The sequence below is a fragment of the Triticum urartu genome, chromosome 6A (genome assembly GCF_056163025.1).
Source record: "Triticum urartu cultivar PI428250 chromosome 6A, HENAU_Tu73, whole genome shotgun sequence".
Lineage (NCBI taxonomy): Eukaryota > Viridiplantae > Streptophyta > Magnoliopsida > Poales > Poaceae > Triticum > Triticum urartu.
In genome coordinates, this window is record NC_141878.1 from 520,107,250 (window position 1) to 520,133,625 (window position 26,376).

Here is a 26,376-nt window from a genome sequence, read left to right on the forward strand (position 1 = left end):
AGTCGAGTCACGGTGGAACATGCAGCAGAGTCATGGTCGTGCCTCTGTGGTCGAAACATTTTTTCGGTTAACAATATTCCTTACTGAATGAGACACTGTTATTATGTTATTGGGTGCACGATTGTATGTTTAAAAAAAGTCGGTGAGGAAAACATAGTGTGCACTAGTAACATGGAGTCATGTTTGGCGTTTAATTAAGATTTTTTGAATAGATGGTTTGAATAACTTTGATAAGATGCTATTGTTATAGTTTTTGATGCAAAAACTGATTCTTGATTTTGTTTGATTTTTGACTTAGAGTTGAATAAAAATTATTTGTTTGTTTTTCAAATTTTAGAATTGTGAAAATTCGAAAGGTCAAACATCCACTTGAGAGTCCATAAGAGCTACATTAGTTCCAAAAGATCATTCGGATAGTTCAAACAACCACTTGCTCCATAAGAGTTACATTGGTACCATCCTAATAACCAAACTAATAGTAACCACTCATTTTCTCTTGAGAGTCATCATCACGAAACGACCCCTAAACATCTCACGAGATGCACCGTTTCTTCCATTTTAAGTGCTGGTACTAACAGAGTCTACGGAATGAGCTGAATGATGATGGACACAAAATGATCATTGTGCTCTTTGAATGTGACCAGAACAACATTCTCTTCAACAAAGGATGCAGCTGATATGAAGTATCTGAAAGAAGACTTTTCAATTACCATCCTGCCGTCTTTTTTGCAGATGTGGTATGACGAAGGAGTGTAGTATGACGAAGGAGTGATGACATGAGTAGGTTCATCAGGAGTTTCAAGAGTCACCCTGGCATTGGTTGGCACATCCACCCATCTCTTCAGGGTCGAGACAACACTCCTCGAAATTTTCTAAAAGAAACAGAAATTAAAGAGAAATTAAAAGCATTGATTTTCCACTTGGACATTAAAAAATACCGAATATGGTGAGTGCGCAATCATTAAAAAACTACATATGGAAACTAATATATTTCTTAGCATGTTCAAGTTCACGAGTAAGAAGATAAAAGAATAGATTAAGAGAGCAACAAAAGTTTTGTTGTTTTAGGATTAATAAATCATTTCTTTATAATTTAGTATATAAGCAAGATTAACTCAATACCATAGAGGAGTAGATGTATACATACGAAGCAAAGTATGTTTGGTATTTTAACAAGGACAGATGTAACTAACCATGATGCAGTCTTTGGTGTTAGTGGGAGTCAACACGTGGACAAACAGACGACAGCAGATGAAAATATCTCGGATAAGGTGTTGTAGAAAGAAGCGTGTCTGGTCGTAGGTAAGCTCAATATCCCGAGAGTAGACACAACACTGAACATGGTCGAAATCGTTAGAAGAAAGATCGTTGAGAGCTAGAAAAAGACCAAGTATTCAAAGTTACATAAAGATATATCCAACACGGGGTTAATATTATTTAGCATCATGCATGTGTATCACATGCAACGAAAAATATTATTTTGGAATATTAAATACCTACCAACGTGAGGTAATGAAAGCAACCTTTTCTCACCCCGATATGTTTGTATTGCCAGATTTAGTCCCTCATCTGATAGTTAAAATTCTATGCGATCTCCAGCATGTAGATCATAATCATACGCAAAGTTGCACCAACCACCACCACAAAACTTGGTGTAGTTCACCCTATGCTTAAACAAAGCATTGTAAGACCTTCCTTCATGGGTAAGAAGGGCTAGCTCTACCTGCTCTTTATGCAATATTCTTGCATCTTCCTTCATCTCATCAATGTATTTAGCGAGAAAAGCTCTAACATTACAAGGTACATACTGGAAAAATAGTAAAAATAACAACCTGTAAGTATAAATTTGAACTCACCGACCATTAACGTTAAAAGTTTTCTTAGATTGCATATGAATATTTGATAACAATTAAAGATAACAACATAATGGTATGATAAATTAATGACTACAAATTTTGGCATAGGTGGACGATTTTTAAGTGGAACTAAAGACACACTAGAATAATTAAGGCATAAACCGGCAAACCAACAGAAAAGAAAACAGAGTACAAGTACAAAGAAGTGACAATAGGGGAACCTAATATAGGTGCAAAGGGATGCGAAGAAGAGTGACGATTTCTATTGTGTTGTAAGCAACTAATAGTTGTAATTCTACCAAACGACTAGTGTTTAAGATAAACAGATAACTATAGTAAAGATGCTTATTAACCATGCGTCTCCAGCAATTCTCATCAAGAATAACCTCAAACTGCTGGAGAGCTTCAAGATGTGGTTGACAAGGGCCGCCTGGGTGGCGGCAAGTAGGGCAAACCATACCTACAAAATTCAAAACAACTATGTTAAATAAACAAGAATATCATAATTTAAAACATGGTTCAACGTCAACCAATTTAAAAATATGTGTATCAGGAGCTTGAGGATATAGGTACAAAGGTAGACAACAACTACAAATTGACCAGAAATCTACTCTCATCTACTCCCTCCACAAAGCGGTATGAGAGTGTTTAGATCATTGCTTTAGTTATGTAAACGCTTTTATATTTCTTTAGAGAAGGAAGACGTCGTATCAGATCTAATACTTCAATACCTAACAAGTCAAAACCCTAAACGTAAAACAATAATAATTAAAATATCATTTTCAAAACATAAAGACGGATCCGAGCATGCTGACGCATATGCTTTGTACCCGAGGAAGAAGAACAACAGCCGTTGACGAATAGGGATGGTGTGGAGGAAGTTTAGGGCAAGCACCTGTGACCAATCTATGAGAAGTACGCCTTAGAAATTAATCCAGAAACCCAATAAAAACCCTATAAGAAATAATGTGAAATCAGATTGTGTGCGCCAAGAAGCACGAACCCTAGAAGCAGACGACTGAAAAGGCAGATGGCTAGCATTGTGGCTCAAGGAGTCAGAGCAGACTAAAATATAAAGGAGACGCGAGAGAGCAAGAGAGGTAATGAATGCTTATTTTTTTCCGCGAAATGGAATGAGTGCTGATTGTGGAGGGTGCATGCATTCTGAGGGGTTACGGGGACACGAGACGTTTTGCTCGTCCAACCGCCTCCCACTGGAGTCATCTAGCTGAGCTGGCTCCCACGGGACTCGTCCACCTGCCTGTCATGCCTCATAGACCTATATGAGGCACGATTCTAGAAGCCGAAAAGCATGGTCGTGCTTGTGTGATTTAAACGTTTTCAATCACATGTTTAATCAGATAGGGTTGGGTGTATCTTTAGGAGAGTAACGGTATTGACACTAGGAGATGCACGGTCGTGAAACCAGGAGAGGCATGATCGTTACGTCAGGGGAGACAAATCCAGGAGAGGCATGATCATTCACCAAAGAGAGTCACAGAGGCATTGTTACACCTGAACTAGAGTCATGGTTCGTGGCTCTGCGTTTGCAATGTTTTCAGTCACTTGTTGACCCAGAGAGCCACTGTCGTGTTTTTGTTTTTCAAATGTCCGTTGGGTCAGGCGTGAATCTTTATGAGAGCCCATGGTTATACCTAAGTAAGAGCCATGGTCGTGCCTTTGTTTTCGCAATGTTTTTTTTGGCACGCATACTTAGAGATGCACGTCTGTCGATATCAGAGGCACGTCTTTAAACAAGGTGGAGGCACGCTTGTGGCTTTGTTGCCAGCCGAACTGTGCTTCTATTTGGCTTCACTCCCTGTGTAGTATATGTATTCGACATCTAAGTTGCACGATAGGGTATTCGCTTGGCTCCTCGCCATTCTTCTCTCAATCAAAAGATGAGCTGATGACCGATGGGATGGCTGTTGGATGTGAGTATTCAGTGTGCCGGTTACCGTGCTAGAGTTAATTTAGAGGCTCCTCGATTACAACATGGCAGCCGTGACTTTAGAAGTGCACAGTTCCACAAGCTGCAGAAGCACAACCGTCTATTCACGGTTCCCAATCCAATTTAATGGGCATGGTAACTGAGTCATCTCTACCCAAGCTTAAATACTGGTCTATTCCAAGAGGTCACCACGTCGTATTCTCGCCACAGAACTACATGCAGTTCCCATCAACCTCACCGCGTCTGAGTTACGCCGGAGAAGCACAACCAAACTCCATTGGCACTCTCACCCTCGGTTCCATGGATGACTTCTGGAAGACTACTGAGCATCTCTTTATAGATGCGACGGTAACACCAAGCTCGAGGTGTGGTACACCAACGAGCTCTACAAGGTGGAGGAGACTATTGCTCTTTATGAGAAATGGTTGCGTGAGGACAGCTACAAGTTTGTTGGTCTTGATCTGGAGTACGCACGAGAGGATTATTTTCATCGGTACAGAAAAGTCCCGTCATGCAACTGGCAATGCTCAAGCATGTTCTTGTCTATCACTTGTGCAAGGCCAGGACAAAGTGCCATGCTCTGAAGGATTTCCTTTAGAACAGAGGTATAACTTTCGCTAGTGTCAATGTCAGGAACGATAGAGAAGTTCTCTCAAATAATTTCTTCAAAATTCCAAGAGAGTATCACATCGACCTTCAAGAGGATCCCATGATCAAAGGCGGCGATTTAAGGGACTCCATGGCAAATCTGGCGGGAGCCATCGTAAACAAATCTTACTCGAGTATGAAGTCATCTTTTCCACAAGGTCATCATGACTACTGGAAATGGAAGCCGCTTTCCTTCGACCACCTGAAATATGCGGCAATTGTAAGTGAAAATTTCATTTATGTGGATTTTCTGTCTTTGTATTTTTGTTTTATTACAAGAATAGCATGTTTTTCCTTTTCCTAGATTTTTATTCTCATCCGCTTTTTATTTTAGGATGGGTATGTGAGCTACGAGCTTTACCGCCGAGTTCTGTGGATGAAGGACATGATGCATTCTCGTTGTCTTCCTGCCCGCAGACGTCGGGGACGTTTGTGAGCAGAACTCCAACTGGAAGGCTATGAAAAGAGATACCTCTACGTAGATAGTACTGTTGACGCTCAAAAGTGGCAAAATAGTAAAATCTACTTAAAGCTATATCAAGATTAATTCAAACTTATGATTGGAAGTCACCATGGGATGGCTCTCTTCAAGAAGGTCAAGATGGGTAAGAAGATGGTCTAAAACGGATCTCGGACACAAAAGTTATGACAAGTTCAGAGATGCTCATGTTGACACCAAAGTAAATAAAGATACGAAACTCAATCAAGATGGCCTCTGATGGAAACTGTTTCAACATGAAAGTTGTGCATCTCGTCGAAGCGATTGATTTTGATATAAAAATCGTCTTAATACGAGTTTGGATGAAACCTGTGGAGGCAAAACAAGGTCAGGAATAGAAGCTGCAGAGCCATTTCGGACCGACCGAGTTGGTTTGATCGGTGAGACCGAGTTGGTCCGGAAAATTACCAGAGAGTTGGCAACGTTAACTCAGTGGGACCAAAGCAAACCAATCGGTGAGACTGAGTTGATCCGGGAAATTACAGAAAGTTACAAAGAGTTGGCCACGTTCACTCGGTGGGACCGAAGCAAACCAATCGGTGAGACAGAGTTGATTCGGAAGATTGAGATTCCTGTCTGAGTTAGGTTAGGGTTTTGGATGTTTTGAACAGAATTTTTAGTCCTTTTCTTGTACGGGAAGTCCAACTGCCTCATAAATAGATGAGAGGTGACGGCCGATTGAACAACACACAATCGATAAATCAATATACTACTTTTTACCCTAGTTTTTACATCTTTCCCTTGTTCTTTCTCTCTCATTCTTCATTCTTTCTTCATGTTGAAGGGCAGCGATCCTCGAGGTCCTAGGGGCGAGCGAATCGATCTAGGGCAGCCCATAGCCGCCGCGCGTCCAAATGGGGTCCCTCCCGGGTGCGTGGGGTTTCGGGTGCTCAAAAGCGCCCGCCGGATTGCTTCCGTACCGTGCTACCGGACGGGTCTCCTTCGACGTGAGCTGCGGCGCATCACCCTCGGTGTTGGAGGTACACGGTGACGTGTTCGTGTGTGAACACACTTTTTGGCGACTCCGTTGGGGACGAAAGATAACATCAACCATGTCGGATCTCCCCAAGCCCTCAAAAGTTAGCGCCGATAACATCATTAAGCCCGGTCTTGATGAACTACCGAATGAACATCGCCAAGCCTACGAAGCGCGCAAGAAGCAGCGTGAAGAGGCTTTTGAGGCGCTCAAGAAGAAGCACGAGGAGGAGGATTTGGAGGCGTTTCTTTCAAGTTTCAAGAAGGACCATCAAGGCAACATCACTTCGGTTGGAAATGTCAATTCCCCTCCTCTCATTGACGAACAAGATGAAATCACTGTGAGCAAAGTTTTTTCTCCAAAGCAATTGGCTGTGATTCAGAGTCTTGTTAGTAAGGGTAATGTGATGGCATACAATTCTTTTATGGCTAGTGATAATGCTCAAAAAATATGCCTCCGTCATCTAGTGGTATTGTTGGTATATCTGAAAACCCTAGTCCAACTTTACCTATTTCATCGGCGCCACCTATGCAACAACAATATAATATGCCGTTGAATTTTTATCCTAGTCAAACCAACCAACTTGTGGCTGCACCTGCATATCCTAACCCTATTATGAGTGTGCCCAATTCGGCATCAACGCCGAATCACTTTGTCACACCACCTACAGGCGCAAGCCTGTTTGGTCTTCCGCCGAATTATGGTTCGATGCCCATCCCCACAAGTTGCACCACTAGCTAGTGCTCAGGTTGCTCCTATATCATTGCCACAAACATCTTCTTCTACCTCGGATCCAATTTTAGCCAAATTAAGTGAGGATTTGCATAAGATGTTTCAAGAAACTTTCGGAAACGAGCCGAAAGTAAAGATTCGTGTATACCAAAAGCCTTATCCTGAACACTTTGATGCAGTTTTGTACCCTCAAGGGTGCAAGGTTCCTGATTTTGTCAAATTTAGTGGAGAGGGCACGAAAATAACTTGGGAGCATGTGAGTCAGTATCTAGCACGGTTGGGTGAAGCAGGTTCCATAGAAGAGTTGAAAGTGTGTTTATTTCCCTTGTCTTTAACTGGCACCGCATTTGCATGGTTTGCTGCTTTACCACATGGTTCAATTCTCTTATGGTCGCAATTAGAGAAAAAGTTTAATGATCACTTTTATAGCGGCGATAATGAGCTTAAATTGTCACATGTTACATCGGTTAGGCAAAAACATGATGAATCGGTCACCGATTATGTCAAGAGATTTAGAGATATAAAAAACCGATGTTATAGCTTAGTGATAACTGAAAGAGACTTGGCGGATCTTGTTCTTAATGGCTTGAAAACTCATATTAAAGAGAGGCTACAAAGTTATGAGTTTTTGAATATTAACTAAGTCTTACAAAAAGCTTTGGCTCAAGAGAGTCGAAGTAAAGAGGTTCATAGGTCTACAATCGATCGTCCTAGAGTGCATATGGTTGAATACAATGATGATAATTCAGACAATGAGGTTGATGTCTATACTACTGAATTTGTTTGGTCCTCAAAGGCCAAACCCTATATGTGCAATGCTCTTAAGCCGATTCGCAAGAACCGTGATGAGGAGATGAGGTTTACTTTTGATATATCAAAGTGTGATAAAATATTTAATGCTCTCTTGCAAGACAAGGTGATTAGAATATCACACACCATACCACCGTTTGAGGAGCTAAACCGGCATGCTTATTTCAAGTACCATAATTCATTTTCTCATGCTACTAACGATTGCAATGTTTTCCGGCGACAGATACAATTGGCCATTAATGACGGACGATTGAATTTTGCTGAGATACAAGTTGATAAACAGCCCTTCCCGATAAACACCATAGACTTGGAAGGGAAGAAAATGTTAATTCGGCCTAACATAGCCGAATCCGCTAATAAAGATAATATTGTTATTGGTGAACCCAGGAATAGCAAGGAGGGCGACAAGGTCTTGGGAAGAAATATTGTGCTTGAGAAGCAACCCGATGGCAAGTAAGTGTTGAAGATCACTATAAAAATGCTACACTCAGGTGGCAACCACAAGTACAAGAGGATACTCATGTTAAATTGATCAAGCCCAAGAATTCAGAAGTTGGCAAGTAGAAAAGGAATGAAACTAAGCACAAGAGAATCAAGTCAACTTTTGATATGATGTTATCCAAATATGCAAATCAAGCGGCTGGTTCTAGCTCTAATCGGCCATCGCATTCAAAGTGTTCAAGATTGCTTCCGGAGCAAGAGTTTCGACGCCATGCAAGGCCATATGGGTCATGGGCACCGACACCATGGATGTCACAACCCCCCTTTGCGCAATATTACATGGGAGATTTCAATGGGGGTTGGGGGCAGCCCCCAATGGCTCCTTATGCTTTGCGCATGGGGTGGACAACACCTAGAAGGCCTGCTCGTGAGAGGCTTTATTATCCCACACAAGGCCGTTCGAGCCATGTTGCTAATCGGCCAACAAAAATTTCTCCAAGAAAGGTCAATAAAAAAGTGTGACGTGTTAAGTCACCTAATGCGGAAATTTCGAAATGCGACAAGCAAAAGGAGATCACAAAGCCGATTGTTGGTAATCTGGCTAATTCTAATGGTGATCTTCTTATTGTTCAACAGGGTTCCATGGCTAATGATCATGAGGCTAGCACAAGCAGGGCCAAACATAGGGATCCCAAATGTATTCAACCTAGGTGGTGTCCTTCAGGTTTAACTAAGACAATGAAAAAGAGATTACAACGCATGAGGAACCACGAGAAGGTAGAGCGCCAAGTTCAGAAGCAAAGGGACGATTTGTTCAACGAAATTCGGCCCATGACGCTCACAAAACAAGTGTGGAGGCCTAAACAAAAAGAAAACACAGATGCTTCTACATTAGCTGCAGCAACACGTTCACCACCAAAAGAGGATGATGCGACCCCTATTACATCGTCCACACCACCTGAAACAGCCCCTTCAATTGAGGAAACTTTAAGCCCAATATACGCATTGGGAGATGAAGATGAGATGGTGGATTACAAATCTACGCCGGTTCGGGAAGGTATGGATATTAATATGGTGTATTACTTACATGACGAGTTTCATGCTATAGGTGAAGAAGGGGAGGTGGCCCATCTGGATTTTGGTCCTAAGAATGCTATTTTCGAGAAGCCAAAAGAATCGATGAAACACTTGAAGCCCTTGTACGTCAAAGGTCATATTAACAGATCACCGGTTGCTAGGATGCTTGTTGATGATGGTGCCATGGTAAATCTTATGCCCTATTCGGTCTTCAAGAAGTTGCGGTTAGATGATGATGCATTGATGAAGACCAATATGGTACTTAATGGATTTGAGGGTAAAGAAAAGATAGAGGCCAAAGGTGTGATGTGCATGGAACTCACTGTGGGAAGCAAAACTTTGGCCACCACATTCTTCATCGCTGATGTGCAAGGTAACTATAATGTTATATTAGGCCGCGATTGGGTTCATGCTAACCGATGTGTGCCATCTACCTTGCATCAATTCCTAATACAATGGGTTGATGATGAGGTAGAAGGCATTCACGCGGATAATTTGGCTTGTGTTGCTTTAGCCGATGCATCGGTGGATTGGAATCATCCTGATGTTACTTGCTTAACACGGCGTGACCTCTCTACAAGGAACGGGTTCATTCCCATCTCTTTAAAGCCGATTGGTGGTAATCGGTTCCAAGATATGATGTAAATAAGAAGCTAAAATCAATGGCCGATATAGAATTATCGCCCTAAGCATGAACATGGCCGACATAGATTTATCGCCCTAAACATCTATAAATGGCCGATGCAGTGTTGACATCATCCTTAGAACAAACATGGTACAAGTTATTTTTCGGCGCGCTAGTTTTGCCGAAAAACAGGGGGGCATGTGTTGACGCTCAAAAGTGGCAAAATCGTAAAATCTGCTTAAAGCTATATCAAGATTAATTCAAACTTATGATTGGAAGTCACCATGAGATGGCTCTCTTCAAGAAGGTCAAGATGGATAAGAAGATGGTCTAAAACGGAGCTCGGACACAAAAGTTATGACAAGTTCAGAGATGCTCATGTTGACACAAGAGTAAAGAAAGACATGAAACTCAATCAAGATGGCCTCTGATGAAAACTGTTTCAACATGAAAGTTGTGCGTCTCGTCGAAACGATTGATTTTGATATAAAAATCGTCTTAATACGAGTTCGGATGCAACCTGTGGAGGCAAAACAAGATCATAAATAGAAGCTGCAGAGTCATTTCGGACCGACCGAGTTTGGTTTGATCGGTGAGACCGAGTTGGTCCGGAAAATTACCAGAGAGTTGGCAACGTTAACTCGGTGGGACCGAAGCAAACCAATCGGTGAGACCGAGTTGATCCGGGAAATTACATAAAGTTAAAGAGAGTTGGCCACGTTCACTCGGTGGGACCGAAGCAAACCAATCGGTGAGACCGAGTTGATCCGGAAGATTGCCAAAGATTCCTGTCCGAGTTAGGTTAGGGTTTTTGATGTTTTGAACGGAATTTTTAATCCTTTTCTTGTACGGGAAGTCCAACTGCCTCATAAATAGATGAGAGGTGACGGCCGATTGAACAACACACAATCGACAAATCAATATAGTACCTTTTACCCTAATTTTTACATGTCTCCCTTGTTCTTTCTCTCTTATTCTTCGTTCGTTCTTCGTGTTGAAGGGCAGCGATCCTCGAGGTCCTAGGGGCGAGCGAATCGACCTAGGGCATCCCATAGCCACCGCGCGTCCAGACGGGGTCCCTCCCGGGTGCGTGGGGTTTCAGGTGCTCAAAAGCGCCCGCCGAATTGCTTGCGTACCGCGCTTTCGGACGGGTCTCCTTCGACGTGAGCTACGGTGCATTACCCTCGGCATTGAAGGTACATGGTGACGTGTTCATGTGCGAACAAGTACTTCATTTCATGTATAATTAATGTCGTAATTTTAGTTCAATTCGATGGAGTACTATTTTTTGAATTTGGGTTTGTTTTCACAGTATTGTGTTTGGCTTGTCGTATGCTATGGGAATATATTTTTCTATGCTTTTTTATGTTACAAAATCATTATTGACGTCGGTGCGAGTTTAGATACATTAAGAGAATCACGTGGACCCCCATGACGGTCATGTCTTAGCTCTCGCGTCCGCCATGGCGGTCACGGCCCAGAACTCGTCCGTGTCGTCTGCGACGGCTTGTTCATCATCTGCAGCTACAACCTGCCGGGCAACCACGCGGGGGGTGAGCCCATACTAGGTTATGCATGCGTGCGTGCGTGCGTGTACAAAGCAGCACATATATTGCATAAAAAATAAAGTTGAGATCGCAGTCCTGATAAGGTTGTGACACTTTAATTAGCAGGCTAGATTCATGCTATAGTTTAGACCGGCTAATGGATATTGTTACGATTCATGCAAGTTGTATGCTTACACGTGCTTCATATGCGGTGCTTATATGAATGAAAATATAGTCTTATTATCAGGGGTGAAGCTAGAGCGTGCCACGTCACGACGCTACCCTGCACCAACGGATCAAATGGTGATGAACCATGCTTGAGGGTATGGCTAACGTGTCAGTCGTTGTGGCCGTCGTGTCACAGTGATCTCCTAAGTACAAAAATTGGGTATAATTTTTAAGGTACATGATAGGAGTTAGGGTTCTCCTTGGCTTAGGGCGTAGCTTGTAGGGGAAAGAGGGAGGTGGGCGAGGGCTGGAGCGCGGCGGCCGGAAGCGAGGCGCCGTCCTTGCGGGCAGGTGCGGCGGCGGCTGAGACAGAAGGCAGCTAGGGTTTAGGGTTTCCGGCTCCTCTGGGAGCGGGGAATAGAATTGTCTTATTGCTTAAATATGAAAATAGTCTTACAACTTGTTTATACAACCATGACGTGAAATAAAACTAAGATAACTTGTGGGCTAAGCTTGCCCGGTGGGCCTCCTACGGCCATAGGTCCGGCCGGTCATAACATCTCTCCCCGCCTGCGCAACAGCTCGTCCTCGAGCTGGAAGTCTGGGTAGTGTTGGCGGAACTCCTCGCGCTGCTCCCAAGTAGCGTCCTCCTCTGAAAGTCCAGCCCATTGAATCAACATGTACCAGGAGCCGCGACACAGCTGAGCCTTCAACGCCTTTGCCGGTTCAGGAAGAAGACGTCCATCGATGATCGGCGGCAGCGCAGGAGGAACCGCGGGTGGCTCTCCACGGAAAAGCTTGAGCAGCCCCACATGAAAGACAACGTGCATGCGCGCACCCGCCGGAAGCTGAAGGCGGTAAGCCACCTTCCCAATGTTCTCCAGGACAACAAAGGGAATGGCATAGCGAGGACCCAGCTTCCGCTTCGCGTGTGGGTCCAGTGACTGCGTAGAGCGATGAAGAAGACGCGGCCACACCCAATCACCCACCGCGAACTCCGCCTCGCGATGGTTGCCGCCGTAGTAGTGTTTGGCCAACTGCTGGGCCTGAAGGAGGCGTTGCCGGACTTCTGCCAGCATCTTGTCACGGTTACGCAGAAGAGCACCGGCCGCCTCGGTCCTCGCCAGGGTCGGATCAACAGGAAGAATCGGCGGGGGCGTCCGGCCATAAACCACCTCAAAAGGCGTGGCACGGAGGGCGGAGTGATAAGAGGTGTTGTAGCAGTACTCCGCCCACGAGAGCCAGTCCACCCATGCGCGAGGGCGATCACCTGTGACACAACGTAAATACATGGCAATCACCTTGTTAACGACCTCGGACTAGCCGTCCGTCTGAGGGTGGAAGGCCGTGCTAAGGCGGAGCTGAACGCCCGCCAGCCGGAAGAGGTCACGCCACACGTGCCTCGTGAACACAGGGTCCCGGTCACTGATGATCGAAGAGGGAAACCCATGGAGACGGACAATACCGTCGAAGAAGGCCCGAGCGACGGATGCCGCCGTGTAGGGATGCTCGAGTGCGATGAAGTGAGCATACTTGGAGAAGCGGTCGACCACCGTGAGACGGACTTGCCGCCCACCTTGGGAAGGCCCTCGATGAAGTCCATGGAAATGTCCACCCAGACCTGAGACGACACCTCCAAAGGCTGGAGCAAGCCAGCCGGCCTCAGAGTCTCCGTCTTGTTGCGTTGGCACGTCTCACAAGACCGCACCCAGTCACGGACCAGGGCACGATCTCCTGGAATGTAGAAGTCGGCGCGTAGACGATGGAGCGTCTTTTGCACACCCTCATGGCTCGCCGAGTGGGCGAGCAGCAGCACCTGATGACGGAGATCGTCGTGCGCGGGAACAAAGACCTGGCGCCCATGGAGGAGCAATCCGTCGACGAGGCGTCACGACTCATCCAACTCCCCCGCAGCCAGCTACTGCTGAAGGAGGAGCGCGTCTGGTGCAGCCGCAGTCGCCGGACGGATGTCGGTGAAGAGGGTGAAGGAGGGCCCCGAGCGGATGCAGAATGCCACCTCCTCAGAAGCACCGTCGACGGTGTCGGTGTCATGCCGAGACAGGGCGTCGGTGACGGTGTTAAGGCGGCCCGGACGATACTCGACTGTGAAGTCAAAATCAAAGAGCTTACTGATCCACTGGTGTTGCAGCACGATCGAGAGCCTCTGATCCAGCATGAACTTGAGGCTGTAGTGGTCCATACGGATCTGGAAAGACCGACCCCAAAGATAGGGCCGCTAGCGACGCATCGCCTGTACCAAGCCAATGAGCTCGCGCTCATAGGCCGCCAGCTTAAGATGGCGAGCGGCAAAGGGCCTGCTGAATAAGGCGAGGGGTCCATCGCCCTGATGAAGGACCGCACCAAACCCCACACCGGAGGCGTCGCAGTCGACGATGAATGGGTGGTCGAAATCAGGCATCTGTAGAACGAGACCCGTCGTGAGGGCCCCCTTGAGGGCCTCAAACGTTGTGGTTGCCTCCTCATCCCAAGAAAAGGCATCGTGACGAAGCAGGCGCGTGAGCGGGGCCGTGATGAGGCCGAACTCCCGGATAAATTTCCGGTAGTATCCCGCAAGGCCCAGAAATCTGCGAAGAGCTCGCGGCGACTGCAGGATCGGCCAGGCGGCGACGGCCGCCACCTTGTCGGCGTCCATGGCCACCCCCTCGGCCGAGATGACGTGGCCGAGGTAAGCGATGAAAGGTGTCCCGAACCAGCACTTCGAGCGCTTAAGATGAAGATGTTGCACCTGAAGCTCGTTGAAGACGATGGCGACGTGTTGGAGGTGCTCTGACCATGAAGCGCTGTAGATACGAATGTCATCAAAGAAAACGAGCACAAACCGACGTAAGTAGGGCTGGAGGACATCGTTCATCAGAGCCTGGAAGGTCGCCGGGGCGTTGGAGAGTCTAAAGGGCATCACCAAGAACTCGAAGTGGCCATGATGAGTCCAAAACATTGTCTTGGTGATATCGTCCGGGTGCATGCGCACCTGGTGGTACCCCGACCGGAGATCGAGCTTGGTGAAGAAGCGCACCCCATGTAGTTCATCCAGGAGCCCATCGACCACTGGGATAGGAAACTTGTCCTTAAGTGTGAGAGCATTAAGGGCGCGGTAGTCGATGCAGAAACGCCACGTGCCGTCCGACTTGCGAACGAGGAGGACCGGCGCGGTGAACGATGATGTGGAGATCCGGGTGATGCCCGCGGTGAGCATGAGCGCGCACTGCCACTCCAGCTCGTCCTTCTGCAGCTGAGGATACCAGTAGGGCCGTACTGCCACCGGTGGCGAGCCCGGTGGAAGATGAATACGGTGGTCGTAGACCCGGGCCGATGGGAGGCCCTGTGGCTCCTCGAAGAGGTCATGGTGCTGCTGCAGGAGGTGGCCCAACAGAGGATGCTTGGCCTCGATGGTGGCCGCGGCCAACTGGAGTTGGGGTGGCGCCGGGGTGCCTCCAATGCCCTACCACCGGACGCGGGGGCCGAAACGCCAGAAGGTCATCGTCGGGGCGTCGAAGTCCCAGAGGATGGGACCGAGAGTCCGCAAGAAGTTGACACCAAGGATGAAGTCGAAGCAGCCCAAGTCGATGCCGGCACACGTGATGGTGAAGTGCTCGTCGCCGATATGATGGGCACGTCCCGTGCGAGCCCATGGCAGCGGAGGTGGTCGCCGTTAGCCACGGTGACCCGAAGTTGCTCCCCGCCTGTCGGCTGGAGCGCTAGGCGCCGCATGGTGGCCTCAGACAGGAAGTTATGCATGGAGCCTGTATCCAGGAGGGTCACCAGACGCTCGCCGTGGATCGTCAACGGTAAGAGCATCGTTCGCTCGGAGCGGATGACGGCCAGCGCATGGAGTGAGACGACGAGGGCCGTCGCCGGAGCGGGTGCGGGCGTGGGCTCCGCAGCAGCGGGGTCGCCGAGTCCGTCGCCGGGTGTGTCCTCCTCGGCAGCGTCGGCCCTCTCCAAGTAGAAGAGGAGCGAGCAGACATGGCCCAGTGTGTAGGACGCATCACAGTTAAAGCAAAGCCCGAAGCGTCGGCGCTCGATCTGCTCCGCCTAAGAGAGACGCCGAAAAGGTCGCGTCACGGCCGGGGTAGCAGCCGGTGCTGCGGTCAGAGGCACAGGTGCTGTCGGGGGTGGTCGGGGGGGTGCCAGCCCCCTCGAGTCGATGGCGTCGGCGGCAAAGCCTAGGCGCGACGCTCGAAGGCCCGAGCATAGTACATGGCCGTCTGAAGGTCTTGGGGCCCCTTCAGCTCGACGTCCACGCGGATGTGGTCTGGAAGGCCGCCGACAAAGAGTTCGGCCCGCTGTAGGGCCGTCACACCCGACGCGTGACACGCCAGGGCCTGGAAGCGGTCGGCGGAATCCTGCACCGTGGAGGTGAAGGGTAGGCGGCCCAGCTTGGCTAGGCGGCTCCCGCGGATCAGCGGCCCAAGACGAAGGAGGCACAGCTCACGGAAGTGCTCCCACAGGGGCATGCCGCCCTCGTCCTGCTCGAGGGCGTAATACCATCTCTGGTCTGCACTGCGGAGGTGGTAGGATGCCAGCCAAGTGCGCTCCGACGCGAGTGTGCGCTATCCACGGAAAAACTACTCGCACTGGTTGAGCCAGTTAAGCGGGTCCTCTGTGCCGTCATAAGTGGCGAAGTCGATCTTGGCGAACTGTGGCGGCATCTGGGTCAGCGCGCCATGGCTGACCGGCTCGGCGGTGCAGAGAAGTGATGATGACGGTGCCCAGTCAACGGTGGGGAGGCCGTCGTAAGCCCCCGCGGAGCCGACGAGGCCCTAGACTGCAGCGTGGGTACTGGTGGGTCCCCGGCCTCCGTGTAAACTGGCGGTGGCGACGTCCCGGTTAGCCAGGCCGGGATCGGGGACGGTGACGGCGGAAACCGGACCTGCTAGATCGGAAGGCCTACCGGTGAGGACTGGCCCAGTCCGGAGCTGGGCGGCGGCGGTGGGAGCTGGACCGGCGCTGGGGCGGGCACGGAAGGCGCGGGTGGCGCCGCGAGAGCCGGCGCGGGCCACTGCGGCCAGGACGACGCTGGGGCGGGCGGCGGCTGGAGCGATGGATGGGCCCCGGCGATCGCCGCGGGTATCGAGAACCAGGGCAGGGCCGGCGGTCCGGAGGAGACGGCCGGCGGCAGAGGCGTTGGGGGGGCCGTACGGACTGGCCAGGAACAGCCGGATGCCTTGGACCGCGACGACCAAATCATTGAGGACACCGGTCATCGCCTCCGAGGAGTAGACGAGCGGCGTGATGGAGGGTGATGGCGGCAGACCCGTGGAGCGGGGCGGCAACTGGCCGGTAGATGTGCCGACGGTGGAACCCATCGGCGCCGAGGGGAGGGCCAGCGATGCCGGGGAGAGGCTCGGCGATGGCGCGACGGAGGTGGTGGCGAGGGGCAGCGACGGGCTTGGTGGTGGTGATGACATGGTCGAAACCAAGCTAGCTGATACCAAGGTGATAGGAGCTAGGGTTCTCCCCGGCATAGGACGTAGCTTGTAGGGGAAAGAGGGAAGTGGGCGAGGGCTGGAGCGCGGCGGCCGGCGGCGAGGCGCCGTCCCTACGGGAGGTGCGGCGGCGGCTGAGACAGGAGGCGGCTAGGGTTTAGGGTTTTCGTCTCCTCTGGGAGCCGGGCAGTAGAATAGTCTTATTGCTTAAATCTGAAAATAGTCTTACAACTTGTTTATATAACCATGACGTGAAATAAAACTAAGATAACTTGTGGGCTAAGCTTGCCCGATGGGCCTCCTACGGCCATAGGTCCGGCCGGTCATAATAGTACAAGTATGGATTACGGGAGCAACTAATTAACGAGCGCTCCTTCGGGAGCCTCGCAACGATCAGCGCCACTTGGCGCGCTCTCAGCCATTCGCCACGTGTCGCGCTCTGGACGCTCCCTTCGGATTTTGTTTTTTTCGCACGCATTTTTGGCTTTTGAAACGGGTTTTTTTCTGGGTTTTTTTCGACGTTTTGGTTTTCCCCCGGTCTTTCTTAGCTTTTCGACGCGTTTTCTTTTTTTTCGTTCGCGAAAGTCACGGTTTTTCTTCCGCGAGAGGCATGGTTGTGCTTTATCGAGAGTCATGGTCGTGCCTTTCAGAAATAAAAAATGTGTTTTCTGTTTTTTTTTCTTTCGCAAGAGTCACGGTTTTGCTTCCGCGAGAGGCACGGTTGTGCTTTCGCGAGAGTCATGGCCGTGCCTCTCGAAAAGGGAAAAACAAAACGTGTTTTCTGTTTTTTTTCTTTCGTGAGAGTCATGGTTTTGCTTCCGCGAGAGGCACGGTTGTGCTTACACAAAAGTCACGGCCGTGCCTCTCGGAAAGGGAAAAAAATACGCGTTTTCTGTTTTTTTTCTTTCGCGCGAGTCATGGTTTTGCTTTCCCGAGAGGCACGGTTGTGTTTTCGCGAGTGTCACGGCCATGCCTCTTGAAAACAAAAAAACACGTTTTCTGTTTTTTCCTTCCACGAGAGTCACGGTTTTGCTTCCACGAGAGGCACGGTTGTGACTTCGCGAGAGGCACGGGCGTGCCTCTTTCGGAAAGAGAAAAAAACCGTGCTCCCGGTTCAGTTTTTTCGTCCAGTTTTTTTCGTGAAAAAAAAAGTTCGTCAAAACCTATCAACATGGGATCTAGTTTTGAAGATCTCGACGCGAGGAATCCAATGGTGAAAACGGTTCGAGATTTGGACGCACGGTTTAAGAGATAAAACGTTTTGAATAAACAGATCTACGAAAAAAGGGAAAAACTCCCAGGTTGCGACAAGTGGCGCACTGCATGTGCGCCACTTGTCGCGACCTGGGAAAGTGGAGTGTTCTTTGCAACGAGTACTCCTTAATTAATGATTTCGATGGATTACATGCATCAATTTGGATATAGGATGGGGATCGAGAGGAACACTGCACCCACTCGAGTCCAGCCACCTTGGCATTGAGCTTGTGGTGCCTCACATGACGCTGGCCTGGCATGAGACGGATCAACTCGGCGACAGACCTCCGCTCCGCTCTGCCAGAAGTTAGCCTTTATAGGAATTTGTTGTTGGGCTAAGTCCCTCCACATGGAGGTGTGTTGGCAGCCCAACATCAGCCCATAACACATGTCAGCCGTTGATCCTCGCTGCATCCAACGGTTGAGAGTGCTTCCAAGTGAAGTGAAGCAAGGAGAAAACCCTAGCCACTCCACCCCTGCTGGCGGTGGCTGCCATTCGTGAGAGTGTGAGAGAGAACACACAAGACAAACCACAACCTGAGAGAGAGAGGAAGAAGAAGTAGAGGTTCTGTCCAGATTTGCTGCATCTGACTAGACAGTGTTCAAGCTGGTGATTCGAGGCTCAAACGTGCTTGGATCGACCCCAAACTTGGTGAGCTCGTTCCTTACTTTGAGTACTTCGATCTGGTTGGCTAGTTTGAGGATTGGGTTAGTGGAGCATCAGATTTGAGAGTGGTTTTGTCAGCTCTGACTGCTGCAGTTTCAGAACAGAGTAGTTTTGGGAGACGAATACTTTGGGTAGGCAAACGATGTCTGATTGAGCTGAAATTTGGAGGGGATCTCAGGAACTCGTGTGTCTACTTGTCTGCCAAATTTGGTGCTGTTTGGTTCAGCGGTTTAAGAGCAGTTTGCAAAACACTAGAGGGTACAGAAACTGTGTAAACACTGCTTTGCTGAAATCTTGTTTCTTGTGGCTGTTGTTGCTGTTGCCGGTTGGCAACATGGAGAGTGTGTTGTAAATCTCTCTAGAGGTTCTAGAGCAGACTTTGTACTCATCATTCTCATAGTGAAGTTGCGTGGACCGGTCGGTCCACAGCCGTGGTTTTTTACTCCTCAAGTTGAGGAGGTTTTTCCACGTTAAATCCTGTGTCACTTGTGCATGTTGTTTGTGTTATTCCGCTGCTTACTTGTTGGTTGAAGCTGTCCTCAAAGTTCATCACAAGTGGAAGGGGCTGTGTAGTGTGCATATTTGTCGTGTCGGTGAATTTGTGCAGCGCATTGTTGCTTTCCAGCCCCAACAAAGTGGCATCAAAGCCTTGGTTTGCTTGTGCAAATTGCTGAGTTTCTTGTGGTGAAAGATGGAAGTGAATACCAGCAGGATGATATCTTTGAATGGTACAAACTATCAAGCATGGAAGGGCAAGATGGAGGACTTGTTTTATGTGAAAGAATACTGGAAGCCAGTGTTCTCCACTGAGATGCCGGAGGGCATTGAGGAATGTCAGTGGAAGGTACTTCATCGCCAAGCTTGTGGGTTTATTCGGCAATGGGTCGATGACAATGTTTTGAACCATATCATTGATGAGACACATGCACGCACCTTATGGCAGAAATTGGAAGAGTTGTTTGCCCGAAAAGAAGGTACAAACAAGATGTTCTTGATCAAACAATTGATGTGCTTGAGGTACAAAGAGGGCACTCTAATTGCAGATCATGTGAACACATTCCAAGGCATTATAAATCAGCTTTCTTCAATGGGAATAACATTTGAAGATGAAGTGAGAGCTTTGCTGCTACTAGGCTCATTACCGGACAGCTGAGAGACCTTTAAGGTCACTGTTTGCAATTCAGCACCTAATGGAGTTGTCACTTGGAATCTTGTGAAAACCAGGGTACTAAATGAAGAGTCCAGAAAGGTGGCTGAAGCTAATTCTTCCTCACATTCAGAGGTGCTGGTCACTCAGTCCAGGGGGAGAAGTAAGAGCAGAGGTCCAGGTAAAGGGGCAGAAAGAGGTAGGAGCAAATCAAAAAGTAAGTATGCTGATTATGAGTGCCATCACTGCCATCAGAAGGGCCACATTAAGTGGCAATGTGACAAGTGGAAGAAAGACAAAAATAAAAAGAAGCAAGATCAGAAGCAAGTTGACAATGATAGTGACATAGAGGGCAACCGAGTTACTGTGTCGGATTTCGGGTTCCAGTAGACCCTTGAGGTTCGAACACTGGGGTGCGCGCGGAGATCTCTCCCCTACCGATCTACGTCCAATCCTCTCGTGCGAACTAAGATGAAAATGATGAACAACACAGGAGACACGAGGTTTATACTGGTTCGGGCCACCGTTGTGGTGTAATACCCTACTCCAGTGTGTGGTGTGGTGGATTGCCTCTGGGGTTGATGATGGATAGTACAAGGGAAGAACAGCCTCGCGAGGGGTGTTCTCGAGCTGAAGAGGTGTGTTCTACTTAGTCTCTACTGGGTTTTTTCCCTCCTCCCCCCTTGTGGAGGCTAGCTCTATTTATAGAGGCCCTAGGCCTCTCCCCGAATAATTGAGCGGGAAGGGCGCCAATAATTGGCCATTTTGAAGGGGAACATCTAGTACAATTTATCCTGACCAAAGGTGGTCTTCGGCTGCCAAAAGCACTGGTGATGACGCCGTCTTGGGATCCACGGTGACCTCCGTCCGGTCGTCCGGCTGGTCTTGGTCTTGTTGCACCGGAATGGTAACCTTTTCCTGATACCTTGGCCTATGCTTGCCCCCTTTGCACCAAAGGGAAACAAGGACCCTGCGCAGGCCGGCGCCCGCCTGGCGCCCGCCTGGCCTTGATCGTCATGGCTTGCGTCATGGGATCCTCGCGAGGTACCCTTGCATTGATCTCTCCGCCTCCTCGCGAGCCTGCCTGATGAGGCCGCTCTTGAGGAAGCTTCCTGTCGTCCGCCCCGCGAGGCTTGGCCCCTCGCGAGGGTCCTGAGCTTGGGCTGGTGAAGATGGGTCGTGCTGGGCCCCCACCTGAGCCACGCCGCAGGCCGCAGGCAGGCAAGTCAGGGCACCCCCGTTCCCAGAACGCCGACAGTAGCCCCCGAGCCCAAGGCGCGCGCGGGCTTGGCTTAGCAGAGAAGCGAAGGGGCAAGCACGAAGCGTCGTGGGCCCTAGCAGCCTGGGCCTTGGGCGCCGCGTGGCAGTTGATTGGACGTGGGCGTTTGCACTTCCCACGACGCCTCGGCAACTACACGACTTGACAAGTTACTGCATGCCGAGATATGGGTCATGATTACTTGAGGTCATGGTGCTCGGCGGTTGGCCTTCCCCGGCTATAAGTACGGGGCCGTGTGAGCTTCCTCAGTTCACCCCTTTCTGCTACTCCTCTTCTTCTTCCTCATCCTTGCTTCCTCTTGCACCAATGGCACCGATCCGTCGGTTTTCAGCTGAGGAGAAGGGAAAGGCCCCCATAGAGGGTCCTGACCCCCTCCCGCCGAAGAAGCGGCCAATCCTCTTTCGCCGGGACGAAGGCGCCTGACAGGAGGTGTCGAGGCCGTGGTACGAGCGTCCGCCGCCTGGGTTTCCGCTGCCCTTGTACGCCCGTGTCGTAGGGCCCAGGGGGAAGGGCGCCGAGCAACACCGACAGTGTCACCGCCGATGCCGACGAGTCACAGTGGTGCGCGTCGTCCCCCCTGGAGTCCACGCGGAGCGCTCCTCTCGCGAGCTTATGCTCCATGCCGCCATGCCTCCAATTTCGTGGATCCGCCTTCCTTCCTCCTTCGCCTTCGAGATGCCGCCGAGCGGGGCCCTAGAGCTCTGGCTGCAGCATGCCGACTATGGCACCCCTGCAACTGGAGCGGAGGTCGCGGTCGTCGCTCCGGGCAAGGTCTTCATGACCCGGGGCTGGGGTGAGATTTCCCGGGTCTGTCGCGCGGACGGCGCCTTGGTGATCCATCTTGAATACGACGGCGCCTCCTTGATGTTCTTCAAGGTCTTTGATGCAGAAGGACGCCGGCTGGAATGCTGCTCTAAGGGAAGCGGCAGGGGTGACGAACTGGTGAGGACCAGCCCCGCCCGTTGGTCCTCCTGCAGCTCCTCAGGTAGCAGCGGAGGGACTGAGGGCTTCAGCGGCTCCCCCGAACTCCTCGCGACCCCAGAGACGAGCGACGACAGCTACGAGCCTCCGAGCTCGCGCCGCGCTCGGAGTGGGGCAGCTGCATCGGGCCGCCGACGCCACTGATCTGGATGAGATTGGCGCCGTCACTGGGCAGCCCACTGTTGATGATGGCGTCGCTTGGGGAGGTGCTAGCAAGTAGCGTCCCTTAGGGTTAGCACCTTTTGTTCCCTGCGAGGAATTAAAGCAACACCCTGCGGGGGTATGTAAGGCGTTTGTCGTGCCTTTTGTAAATACTATATCCTTAATATGAATTGGCGTGAGGTGTCCGTTCTGTTCCGGCTAAGCTCCCCCTTTCTATCCTCACGAGGACCTGGCGCTCTACGCTGACAGGTCCCAGTCCCCAGGCAAGCTTCAGCCGTCGCTGGTATGCAAGGTCGCGATGCCGTGGTCAAGGCCAGGAGGTGAGCGGCCCGAGGTCCGGTAAGAGCCCCCGAGTCGCGATGCTCGGGAGGTCCCCTTTAGCGCTCAAGCAATCCTTACTGGGCGAGAAAGGAAGGTAGCGTCACCATGACAGAGTTGCACTGGGCAGGGATTTAGCGCTGCGTTGGTCTAGCTCTTGCGAGGGCGCGACTTATCTTGTGCGTCTGACGTAGTTCCTCGGAGAGGCGCCCGGCCCAAGAGGCGGTGGCCGAGGTAGTGCTGGGTTAGGCCCTCGCGAGCTTCTTCCCACTCCCCCGCACTTTCCTTAACGCTCTACGTCCTCAGGTCCCGGCCCTCGAGCGAGCTCAGCTGCCCCTGGTATGACAGGTCGCGATGCCGTGGATCAAGGCCAGGGGGTGAGGGCTGGAGAGCCAGTAAGAGCCCATGAGTCGCGATGCTCAGGTACCCCCCCCCCTTTAACGTGCAAGCGGTCCGTGCCGAAGAGGGGGAGAGAGAGCTCACGATGCCCCCAACGTTGCTCCTGGAGTAGGTCCTGCACACCAATCATGAGGAGAAACAAGGCCTGTCGTTACGGTCGCCGGCCAACCTATGGTCACTCCAACGAAGCGGTCAGGGCACTGAGGGCCTGGTGAGGTGGCGCCGTGCGGGGCTGCCGAGGCCAGAGCTCGACCACTCAGGTTTATCAACGCTGCAGGGACGGACCCATGCGCACGCGCCGTGCCAGAGCGAGCGGCTCTTCAGATAGACGTCGATCGAGCAGGTGATTAGGTCAGGTATGTTAAGCACGTAGGAGGAAATCCAATTTCAAGCAAGCGCAGGTAAAAGCAACCGCCGCTGGGTCGGTCCTGAGCGGCGTGGGGATGATGCAGCCCGAGGGGCGCCCCCAACAAGGTAAGTAAAGAGCATAACCAAAATGGATACATGCCGCGGGACGGACCCACGCGGCCTGGGAATGGTGCAGCCCTGTGGGCGCTCCCAGCTGAAAGTAGAACTCTGAAAGATGTCACCTGGTGCTGTTGAAGATGAAGTGATACTGAGGAAGTGAGCAATGCAGGGTGAAGACGTCAGCCCTCATGAGCCCCCAGGCCCACGGGCCTCGGGAGGCTCCGATGGCGCGTGCAGGTCTTCGGGGACCATCGCCACCTCCGCCAGGACCGCGCGATGCCTGACCTCCTAAGCCTCCAGAATGCTCCACAACAGGCGTTGGTGTGCGGCGACCGCGCTCGGCAGGCCGAAGGGCATGCGAACGTAGCTGTGAGGTGGTCCCTCGCAGCGCCCTACGGCCGAAGGCCATAGGCGCTCCTGGGACGTAGCTCGGTTAAGCCCTGGTACGTCGACGCAGACGCGCAGTCCTCCATCCTCGCCTGGATGTGGGGCCATGCCAGGTAAGCGGCGGCTGCCGCGCATGACTCTGGACTCTTGTAGCTCATGGGTGTTCCTTGCGATGAACTCCTGAGGGTTTGGTCTCCTTTGACTTGTACCTTCCTGAGGGAAGCGTGCTTGAAAGCACCCCTCCAAGTGGTGCCCGAGCGCCTCCCCCGCGACCTTGGCAAGGTCGGCGGCTCTCTAAGAGAGAGCCCCCGAGCCCCGCCTAAGGAGGGCGCCGGGCGCGCCTTCCTATGCGTGAGAGGGTGGCGCTCCCTGATCGGGCGCGAATCCTGACGCAATACCTCCGGAGGTGCCTGCCTCCTTGTGGCTCGGGTCAGGTGAGGTCTTCTTCTTCTTGAGGGTCGCCTCGGGAGGCCTCCCGCTCCTGTGATCTGGGTCTTCGATTGCTACGGCTTGGAACGCACGCTCAAGCGAGCACACTGCGTCCCTTTCTTCACAGGGTACGGTGATGACTCCACCGCTTCCTGGCATCTTGAGGACATTGTAACCATGGTGAGTCACTGCCATAAACTTGGCTAGGGCTGGGTACCCGAGGATGGCGTTGTACGACAGGTGGATGTGAGCGACGTCAAAGTCGATGAGCTCGGTGCGGTAGTTGTTGCGTTGCCCGAAGCTGACCGGAAGGCAAACCTGCCCAATTGGAACAGTGGAACCATCGGTGACTCTTGAGAAAGGCTTGGTCGGCTGAAGCTGGTCGTACGACACTTGGAGATTGTCGAACGTCTCGACGGACATGACGTTGAGTCCTGCCCCGCCATCGATGAGGGTCCTGATGACCTGCACGTTGCTGATGACTGGGGAGCAAAGCATCGGGAGGATTCCGGCCGTTGCCACACACTTGAGCTGGTCTGCGGAACTGAATGTGATCGCGCACGTAGACCACCTGAGAGGGCGCGTGGCCTCAAGCTTGGGAAGGACTGCATTCACCTCGCGAGCAAACTGCTTGAAGATGCGCTGTGAGGCTGGGGCCTGGGCGCCACCCAAGATGCAAGCAATTGCACGCGGCTCTTGGAAGCCCCCAGCCCCATCGTCTTGGTGTTGGTCTTCGTTCCTCCTTGGTGGAGGCGGCAGAGGAGGGAGGCCTGCATTGCCGTGCGGGTGGTCCTCATGAGGCTGGTCCCTCCAGCCTCCCTCGCGAGGCTGGTCCTGCCAGCGGTCCTCGCGAGGGCGGTCACGCCATCCCTGGCGAAGGCCACGGTCTTCCCATCGTCCGCCACCTCTTCCTCCTCCTCAGCCATAGCCCCTGTCGTTGCGCTCTGGGCGTCGGCCGATTCGCCCATCTCGCATGGCTCTGAGCTCTTGACATTCGTTGGTGTTGTGGGTGTGGACATCGTGGTACACGCAGTACGGTCCGCCCTTGGATGACTCAGGCTGATCCCTGCCTCGCTTGGTGTCCGGTTCCGATGCTAGCACGACATCCCCCTTGCGCTTCACGTCTTTGGCCTTGAGCTTCTTTTCTTCTGGGTCGGCTGCCGGGAGCTCGAGGAGGGAGAGACGCCCTTCCTCAGCCCTGGCGCACTTGGTCGCCAAGTTGAACAGCTCCAGGGATGTGCACAGGTCTTCATGGATTGCTAGCTCCTCCTTCATCTTGACGTCGCGCACGCCGTCGGAGAAGGCTGAGATGATAGCTTCTTCAGTTACCTTGGGGATCTTGAGGCGAGCGTAGTTGAAGCACTGGATGTACTTCTGTAGGGTTTCTCCTGGCTGTTGCTTGATGCGGCGCAGGTCGCTCACAGCCGGGGGCCGGTCGCGAGTGCCCTGGAAGTTGGCGATGAAGCGGGTGCGCATCTCGCTCCAGGAGGAGATTGTGCCGGGAGCCAGGTTCAGGAGCCAGGTGAGGGCGCCGTCCTTGAGCGCCATGGGGAACCAATTCGCCATGACCTTTTTGTCTCCGTTGGCGGCTACGATGCCCAGCCCGTAGAACTGCAGGAACTCCGCGGGGTCCGCTGTGCCATCGTAGCGGGGAGGGAGGTCAGGCTTGAACTTGCCTGGCCATGTGACGCCGCGCAGCTCGGGGGTGAAGGCGAGGCAGCCCGTCGTGGCCACCGGCGCCCTTTGCTGGTGCTGGACTTGTTCTTGCGGGTCACCATGCGCCGCCACTGGGAGCAGCGCGGGGTCTTGTCGTGGAGGCGCTGGGGCGCGATCTTGGTGCGTCGGCGCTGGGAGCGCGCGAGCACCTTCCCGGGGACGTGGGATCTCTTGGCAGCTCCCTTCTTGCTGCGCAGGCGCCGGACGTGGAGGGTCAGGGGGCCGCGCGCCTTGGAGCCAAGGCACCTTCTTGGGGAGGAGGCGGCGGAGGCGCCTCCTGATCCTCGCCCCCTGCACGGGACGGAGGGCGAGGCAGCGAGAGGGACCGCAAGGGGGAGCCCCCTGCGGCACTGACGAGCTCGGTGATGCGGGCGAGCCAGTCCTCGTAGAGG

General features: G+C 51.6%; 1 long non-coding RNA gene across 6 annotated transcripts in view; it reads right to left on the reverse strand.

Annotated features, from left to right (window-relative positions):
- Positions 1 to 364: 364 nt before the first annotated feature.
- The window catches only part of LOC125514608 (uncharacterized), a 60,164-nt gene continuing 34,152 nt past the window's right edge, over positions 365 to 26,376 (reverse strand). For 3 of the 6 annotated variants that reach the window (XR_015608709.1, XR_007286533.2, XR_015608708.1), the window contains exons 5-6: positions 1,194 to 2,316; positions 365 to 872 (exon numbers count right to left, since the gene is read on the reverse strand). This is a non-coding gene — a long non-coding RNA (uncharacterized LOC125514608). The remainder of the gene's footprint in view (positions 873 to 1,193; positions 2,317 to 26,376) is intronic. The other 3 variants (XR_015608710.1, XR_007286534.2, XR_015608707.1) reach the window with 3 other exon arrangements.